Below are 10,206 nucleotides of genomic sequence, written 5' to 3'. Positions count from 1 at the left end.
ATTAGCCTCTTATTTATTCAAGATCAATACGAAGATAATTAAAACTTAGTTCAAGATGATACTAAGAGAAATGATTCCTCAAATGAAGCTCTTAATGAGCAAGAACAACAACCAAGTAAACAATAGAGAGATGTGAATTATGAGGAAATTGCAGAAAAAGGAAGAAAAATATTCCAGAGATAGAAGAACAACATCATTTGGATGCAGAACCTAATGTTGAGCAAGGAGAAGCTTAAAGGAAATAGGGAAAAATCATGATCGATGTCCAAAATCCAGATCAAGATTTGAGTAGTCCTAATACTAAAAATACCACAAATTATGCTCATATTACATAGGTTGTTTCTCTATAGGTTGTTGTGACCCCACTAGCAATCAAAGCTACAAATTGTTCTTCTTTATTTGGAAATATTGTTCAATTTTAACTAGTTATTGAGTTTATTGTTTCCCTGGAGGAGTATTATTTTAGCTCTCAACTCAAAGTTGTGATACAAAAATCCAAGAAGAGGAAAAATGATTGAGCTTTACCAGAAATTACTTCAACAACTTGGTGTCCCATTAGTGAGCCAATAGAGATAGCTAAAGAGATTGCATTTTCGCTAGGGGCATTTGCCACAACAAATAAATGGTCCATTTCTGAGATATATAAGCAACTCGATTATTCAAAAGGTAAAGTTAATGAGATTGAATGTGAGTTGTAGGGATTGAAGATAAATCGAGACCAAAAATTGCAATAAAGTACCAAGAAGCTACAAGAAGGATTTGAGGTTGAAAAACATCAAATTGAGATGCAATTTCAAAGTCAACTAGATGTGGCATAAAACAATTATGTCAAAAATGGAAGAAATGAAATAAGCATATATTAGCAAGATAAAAACATCAGAAAAGGAATCCTTGACATTGCCATTTTTAAAATTCACACTCTTTATGTTAATGATTAGTTGAAACATGCCCAAAACAAATTTTCTTCTCAAATTCATAAAATTATTGGTTTTTATTAGGATCTACTAAAAATTATTGCAATGGTATAAGTTTTGATGAGGGAAGCTGAATTAATTCTAGAACAATTTGGTAAATTCTATGTTTGGGAGAAGAAATAAAATTATGAAACCATTAGTAAAATTTCCAGGACTGATAAAAGAATGATGAGAATTTCCCTGGAGGAGATGAAATAAAATCTTGGTTATTAAGGATTTGATTAAAGAATCTACTGATTGGTGTACTAAAGTATAGAATAGTACATTGGATATGATAGAGGATTATAACATGCCTTATCCTAAAACCATGGAAAAATATCTACCTCTTCCCATATGTACACAAGGAGTTTAAGAGCACATATATAAAGCTAAAGAACACATTCAAGTTCTCAATGGATGAAATGTCATAGACCTACAACAATTCTTCCAAACTCCATAAAATTGTTTGAGTTCTATTTCTAAATTCTCCCAGAAATATAGGATCAAGAAAATGCATGTGTTGAAAAGATTTGGACAGTGCCAAATTAGTCTAGATCATAAGACCTTCGTTCACTTTCCTCAAGTTCCATAACTCTATGCTCATTGATAAAAAAAATCTTAGAAAGAATGAGGTTGAGATCAATCCATCAAAATTTGGATAGATCCAATCACTTTGGATGATGAAGCAAATTAGTGACTAATCTAGGTGGCCTCTTCAACAACCTTAACAACGAGACTTTTCTTTAGAAATTTAATCTCATCCTTGAACTAGATTTTACTTTTATTTTTTCTTTTATGTTTTATTTTAATCAAGAAATTTATGTTAAAAAAATTGTTTGTTATGGTTTTTTTGTTATCAACTATTTTTTTAATCGATTTTGCAGACATGGATATTTTCATAGAGTTCATATTCTGCAATGAAAGTGTGTATGTGATATATTATCTCTTGCATTCATTCTTTTATTTGGTGCAAGCTATGAATTCATAAATTGTTTCATAGTATGAATATTATAGTATTTATTTTAGGTTTATAATCGAGATATGTATTTGTTCTTCACAATTTATTTAAGTTTCAGACTATTTCTAAGTTCTTAGATGTATTATATTTTATCTAATATCACGTTGTTTATTATAAATTGAATCCCATTATTGAGAGGTTAGTTTTTTATTGCATATTATATTAAAGTTTCATGCAAATATGTTAAAAATCCACACAAAAATAGATTTTTCCCCATATCTCTCATCAAATTATAAACTTCTCAGGTGGGTGGGTGAGCCCACATTTCAATCACAAGGAGTATTATTTCAAACATCTTTAGTTCTTCACAGGTTTGCATATGGGTAGTCCCCTATCTCCTTACTACTGGTTACAATAATCTTTCCAAACATCAACAGTCAGAGTAACATTAAGTAGCAATTACTTTAGATATTTATTATAGTTACATTGGTATCAGATAGTTATTTAGGTTAATTTAGGTTAGTTTAGGTAGATACAACCAAGTCTATATACTGGAGAGCACCACCACACGAAACAAGAAAGAGTCTAATTGTGTCCTCGATCGGGCGGTAACTACCCATTGTGGGAAATAATTTTCCTTCATGTCAATGTGTCCCTATGGATAAAAATATCTTTGAAGACACCCATGTATCAAGGAACTATTATATGAGGGAAGTGTGAGGTCCATCTGGGTAATAGAACACATATGCTTTTTACTAGAATCTATTCACCAAAACCAAGTTGCCTTTTCTAGTGACACTAAACCTTCCTAATATATCATAATTGATGATCCCATTCAACACCGGCTTATATAGCTGGCCATTCACACAATATTTCCACTAGAAGTTCTAAAGTTTGACAGAAAATCAAGAAAATACCCTTCCAGTATATTATGACTTACCACCTTTGGTGTTCTTCCAACTCTTTGGTGGATGATAGTATATAATTGTGACCTTTTCAAAGAACCCTAATGGGAAGTTCCACTAAATGGTACATTAAGTTACGAGGTGCTTCCTATAGTGACTTTTCTTCCTTGACCAAGGTCTTTTTAATGCACTTCCAACTACCTATCAGGTATGAAATTGGAACTAATATTTTGACATCATTATGTCAAAACATAGCCACACACATCTATAATCACATCCATGAATCAAGACGAAATTGTAGGATCATTAGGGCCAGAATCCCAGATGAAACTCTAAAATATTGATTTGTTAAGTGTTTGTTTCCACCCATAACTAAGGACATTGCTATTTCATGGGTAGTTACCAAGCAACATATAATCCTGTGTACCCAACATTTAGATCCCATCTATTCTTACTCAAGCACATTATATGATATAATTATTTATGCATGATGCTATCAATAGGTCCAATTATACCCAACCTAGGATGTCAGTTGATGATATGGTTGGTTCTGCATCCCATTATTTACTTGGCCAATTCAATGGCTAGTTGAGTCAAATGTCCACTCTAGTGAAAGCACCTTCTATTATGCTAACAAATCAAGTTGCTACTATCCTTACTCATACCTCTAAGGTGAGCTTTATATAGTCCACACAACCAAAGAATCCTAAGAAACCTATAGGAAAGAAGAACAAGAAGAAAAAAAACTCTTCTAATGAGAAAAGGACTATACAAACCAAAAAATTTCTATTAGGGGCACCAAAGAGAAAACGAAGGTCAAGCTTCCCTACAAGATTTATGGTAGATGGGATTCATTACTATTTTGCTCAACATGAATCCCCAAAATAGCCTACTATTTTAACAAATCAATTTATTCTTAAACAATAACAATTGGCTGCAACAAATCTTTCACCTTCGTAAGGGGGAAAAGTAGATAACACCTAGAAATTAGGCACATCATCAATTACCATCATTTACATGTGTGACTAGATGGTTAATTTACAAACATAGGCTCATAATTACAAGAATCTAGAAAGTGGTATTTTGGATAAGGACCCAATATCTACATCCCATCCTAGTATCCCTCTCTAGATAGAGAAGTCATCACTTGACACAATGCTTCACCCATCAAAGGGTGTGCTTCATAGGTAAACACATAATCATAAATCACAAGTTTCCTACAATTATAATATTGTGGAAGATTTAGCCTTGGCACCATGTGCCAGGTTAACCATTGAAGACATTCAAAGCTAATAAAAATACAAAAAGTTAGATCTAAGACTTTTGTGATCCATAATGTTGATATCAGTCTTTCAGATTAATCACATCGCTAGGATTTGGTTGAAATTTCGAACCAACTAATGTGGTTCATCCTCAGGACAAGGTGAGAAATCAATAGATATGAGGGAATAAATAGCAAGGATGCATCACTACCCAGAGTTTGCTGTTGGAAAATAGTGTTAGGTAACTTGTTATGTAATAAATAAATATTTAGTTTCGATATTTTAAAATGATAAAATTAAATTTAGTTATAAAATAGTTGTTGTGTAATAAATAAATATTAAATTTAAATATTATAAATGGAATATTAGAATTAAATATTAATTTTTAGAGCTAATTAATATTAACTATTGTAGTAATATTGTCTAGAGATAATTAATAATATAGTTTGTTAGGGTTTGACTTATAGTAATAGAAACTAGCTATTATGAAGTAATATTATTTAGAAATCATAAGTTAAATGTTTAATAGTAATGTCATCTATAAATAGTTAGTTTAAATAGTGTAATGTGTTCAGGTCTGACCCTATCTTATATTGATTGGAATAGTATTTAATTTATTAATAATTTAATATTATTAATTATTATTATAATCTTATAGAGGGACTGTAATATTAAATCCTATCAATAATGTACCGATGGTATAATATTATTATAGAGATTAATAATAATATTAAATACATTATTTTAATATAATTCGATATATTAATTTCTATGGTAATAATTTTAATAAAATAAAAAGACTAAGAATGGAAGAAGGAAAACTAATCACATAAAAATGGAGGATGGCTAATGATGAACCTATGGTATTTCTATTATTATTGATATTATAGAGATTAATAATATTAAGAATTCTTATCTTAATATTTAAATTCACTTATAATACAATATATTGATTAATAAGATATAATAATTTTAATCTATTATTTTAATATATATAAAATAAAATACTATAATAGGAAGGAGGAAAACTAATCACATTAAAAAGGAGGAAGGCAAAAGATAATATTAGATCAAAGATATACTTCAACAACAAACAAAGAAATTAAAGAAAAAGAAAATTAAGGCAGGATCTAGGGGGGGAACCACAAGGTGATAAGGGAGATCCAGCAAGAATGGAATGGGGAAACGAGAGAGAGGGGACGAAGGGTCAAGAGGAGAGATTTGGAATCTAGCTTTTACTTAATTTCCAGCCATCATCCCTATTGAGGTTTTTGGCATGCCTCTCAATTTCAATCGCTTCTCTGAGTTTCCTGTGGTGGAAATGATCAACCCTATCAATGAATTTGGAATCTTCAATGCAAACATGGTGTTTCGATTTCACAGAATGCTCAGCAAGTGCTAATGTACGAGAGTGACTGTGTCTAATGTCAGCTGCATGTTCACTGATTCTCTGCTTAATAGACCTACTTGTCTCTCGAATGTAGGGGCTACCACAGGAGCAAGGAATAAGGTAGACCCCTTTCGTGTCTTTAGGGTCAATAGGGTCTTTAACGGATCTAAGGGAATTTTTAATGGTTTGGAGAGGTTTGAAAGAAGAAGAGACATTCATCTTTTTAAGAATATGGGCAATCTTATCCGTGGTCCCCTGGATATACGAGAGATGAACCTTAGCGATAGGATCAGCACAGGCGGGTTTTACTCTAGGCATTTTGCTGGCTCAGTGAAAGGCCTTGAGGCTCTTGAGCCTACTATACCCATTATTTCAAAAAACTTCAAGAAGATGAGATTTATCCTGATCAAGGTGGATATCATAAGAGATTTTAAGAGTGCTGGTAGCAAGAGTGCTGAGAACCCCAAATTTCTAAGTATGGAAGTGATGAGAACTGGCATGGAGATATTGTTCTGCTTGGGTCTTCTTCCAAAAAACTTGGTGACATATGGAACCATCATCCCTTCTAGAAAGGAGAATGTCGAGAAAGGGAAGGCGGCCATTCTGCTCAATTTCCATCATGAAATTGATGGAGTCAAATTGAGAATTAAGGTGGTTAAGAAACAAATCAAGTTTCTCACGACCATGAGGCCAGATGACACAGGTGTCATCAACAAATCTCTTCCATTTTTTAGTGCGAAATTGAGCAGAGGCTAAGGCCTTGGTCTCAAAATCTTCCATACATAGAAAAATTTATTATTACAAAAGTTATTTTTGTTAGCTATAGGTGGATTGGACCCTCTAGATACTTGTTTAATTACATTTGACACTTATCAAAGTTGGCTTAGGATCTCCACTATATTATTTTTTCAAATTCAAGTAATCTCATGTGAGATTAAGATCTTCGCAATTAGTGATGATGAATGAGTCTCCACTTGCATTATCTCTTGGTTATGTTGGAGATTTATTAGTTCCCTAGATCCTAGAACTTATTTAGTCTATCACCATGTTTAAATCCTTTGAAAAAAGTACCTTTAAGCCTCATGGAATCATTACCACCTTTCTTATAGAGTTAGGTGGAAATATTGTATCAATTGAATTTGAGGTCAATGATGCCTCATTGGATTAAAATCTATTACTTGGGCATAGTTGTTTCTACACTATGATGGCTATAGTGTCCCCATTCTTTAGGTTTATCCACTTTTCTCAACAAGAGAAGGTGGTGACTATTGACCAATAGTAATATTGCACACTAGATTATAGGACTAACAATTGTAGTAACATTCTATTCACTAATGGTTTCTTGAGTGCCTATGTTAATGTTTATGTGGATACGTTCAAGGATTCATAACTCTTGGGTACATTTACCCTACCCCCACCTCTCACCATTCAAACTATGGACCATATTTGTAAGATTTATTTAGGTATTTTCATAGCTCAAGGGTCTCTTGATTATGGAGTGGTGCCTAATCATTAGGAATCTAACTCATTTTGAGCTACTATCCTTGGGTGGTTCCTAATCCTATCCTTGGTTGGTGCCTACTATTTGATAACTTAAACTCTATACTACCGTATTCAAAGGGTTTAGTGACATGTTTGCTTGGAAATACGAAGAAATTCCTAGCATGTATCCCTGGATTGTTGTGCCTTAAATCAAAACATATGACAAATCCAAGTCTGTTCAATTTTTTTTTAGCCAATTAATCCAAGAAAAATATTTGGTTCTACATCCCATGTTGTAGTTGGCCAATTCAACAGGTAGTTGAGTCAAATGTCCACTCTTGTGAATTCACCTTCTATTGTGCCAACAAACCAAGTTGCTATAATCCTTACTCATAAATCTAAGGTGAACTTGATATAGTTCACATAACCAAAGGATCCAAAGAAATGTAGAGGAAAGAAGAATAAGAATAAAAACTCTTCTGATGAGAAAGGGACTATACAAACCAAAACAAAATCTACTAAGAGCACCAAAGAGAAAAGGAAGGTCAAATTTCCCTTCAATATTTGTGGCAAATGAGATTCATGACTATTTTTCTCAACATGAAGCTCCATAGAAACCTATTATTTTAACAAATCCATTTCTTCCTAAACAACATCAATTAGTTGCAACAAATCTTGCAACTTTGTAAGGGGGAAATGTAGGTAACACCTAGCAAGGGGGTGCATCATAAAGCACCATCATTGACATATGTGACTAGATGCAAGTTAATTTACAAACATAGGATCGTAATTACAAGAATCTAAAAAGTGGTCTTTTGAATAAGGACCCACCATCTACATCCCATACTAGTATGCCTCTCTAGATATAGAAGTAATCACTTGACACAATGATTCACCCATCAAAGGGTGTGCTTCATAGGTAAAGACAAAATCATAAAGCACATGTATCTTATAATTATAAGATTGTAGATGATTTAGCCTAGGAACCATGTGCCATGTTATCCATTGAATATATTCAAAGATAATCAACATATAAAAACTCGTTGTTGTTAGCTATAGGTGGGGTGGACCCTCTAGATACTCATTCAATTACTTTTGACACTTATCAATGTTGGCTTAGGAGCCCCACTAGGATTTTTTTCAAATTCAAGTAATCTCATGTGAGATTAATATCTTCACAATTAGTGTTGATTAAGGAGCCTCCACTTGCATTATTTCTTGGTCATTTTGGAGAGTTATTAGTTACCTAGAGCCTAGAGATTATTTAGTCTAGAACCATGTTGAAATCCTTTGAGAAAAATACCTTTAAGACTCATGGAATCATGACCACCTTTCTTATGGAGTTAGGTGGAAATATTGTATTAGTTGAATTTGAGGTCAATGATGCCTCATTAGATTACAATTTATTGCTTGGGCATAGTTGTTTCTACACTATGATATCTATAGTGTCCCCATTATTAAAGTTTCTCCATTTTTCTCATCAAGAGAAGGTGGTGACTATTGACCAATAGGAATATTGCACACTAGATTATAGGACCAACAATTTTATGAACATTCTATTCACTAATGTTTTCTTGAGGGCCTATGATAGTGTTGATGTGGATCCATTCAAGTATTCATATCTCATGGGTACATCTACCGTACCCCCACTTATCACTATTCAAACTATGGACCATATAATTTGTAATATTTCTAGGTACTTTCATAAATCAAGGGCATCTTGATTATTTGGTGGTGCCTAACCATTTTGAAGCTAACTCATTTTGAGCTACTATCCTTCAGTGGTTCTGTTGATGCCTCTAAAATCGTAGCACCAACATTGGGGGATAACCACCCAGTCTGCACATTAGTGCAACTCCTTATTCTTTTGGTATGGTGGCTCCGATTGGATATTATGGGACCAGTTTCCCAATAAAGTATGATTTGATGAATAGGTGTTTTAAATGTATAAAAAGATGATAGGTGGTTTAATCTATAATCTCTAAAATATATAGATATATCTATATAACCCGAGTGATCTCATAATAATGTGATTCTTGATGATTCCTAGCAGACAAATGATAATATAGATTATTCACTTATCTACAGAAAGATGCATTTAAATAATTATTACTTTGTTTAAGAAATTAAAAAAAGTAATGTGAAAACATATCGCATAACATACTAATATTTATCGTTGACATATGTACACAATATAACAATTCTAGATCATTCAGAAGTGAAATAATACAGAGTTGTTTGAAACATAGGAATACATCAACAATAACAAATCAATGGAATGCTAATTACATAAAACAAGACAAAGGAACAGTGATAGAAGTACCAAATGCATTTGAGTCTCGTTATGCAAGTAATGCTCTGGTTCAATTTTCCTATTCTAGAAACTCCAAGGAGATACAAAAATGCAAGTCTTTATGAAGCTCTTTCACAACAAGTCTGAACCTCGATCCACGACTTATAAAAAAAATTAAGAAGTGCAGAATTGCAAACTTCTCAAGTCTAGTTTTATACAAATTGAGGACCCTTTCTAAAATGTCATGAAAGGGTCTTTATAGTAAAATTAAAAACAATTTGTCCATAAAAATTGCTGAGAGTTGTTGGAACTACCTTCATCAAAAATAGAGTTGTGATAAGATTTGAAGAGATTCATCGCATCTAGGCTTTCTCTTATATCTTCAACCGACAAATTGAGAGCATGGTTTGGATTTCTGGAGGATGACTCATCCTCGAGTGTAAATGTCCTGCGTATGTGGCATCTGAGAGCTCAGGCATCATGCAATCAATGGCATCAACAAGGCACTTGATAATCATCTGTTGGTTGTGTGGCTTGACCAAAAAGGACCAATGTGCATCCTAGTTAAGACCTTGTACTATGTTGAGCTTCTCTTCCTTGGTGTCCAAATCTTTCTTCCATTGCTTCTCTAAAACTTTCACCTTTGGAAGTTTTCCTGGGGAACAATCAAAAATTAAATTGGCACCATATAAGTTATCATTCACCAGCTCAATAACATTATTCATTATAGCCCTAGCCCTAGAGGTATCTCTTTCTGCTTTTATTAACTGTGTTTCCCATTTCAAAAACAATATCTCTTTATGAGACTCTTCAATTTTAGGTAATTTAGCAGCTCTTCCATCTTCTGTGCTTTGCCAGGAGAGATAATTTGTGACTTTATCATCCGCATCTTCAAATTCTAACCTGGTATTAACTGCTTGATCAATCATTGATGTCGTTATGATGCATAATGGATCAATAAGA

This window comes from Pinus tabuliformis, chromosome 4_2 (assembly GCF_031772625.1).
Source record: "Pinus tabuliformis cultivar Carrire ecotype Pingquan chromosome 4_2, CPIR1, whole genome shotgun sequence".
In the NCBI taxonomy this organism is placed as follows: domain Eukaryota; kingdom Viridiplantae; phylum Streptophyta; class Pinopsida; order Pinales; family Pinaceae; genus Pinus; species Pinus tabuliformis.
The sequence above is the reverse complement of the archived record's forward strand: the minus strand, read 5'-3'. Positions refer to the sequence as shown.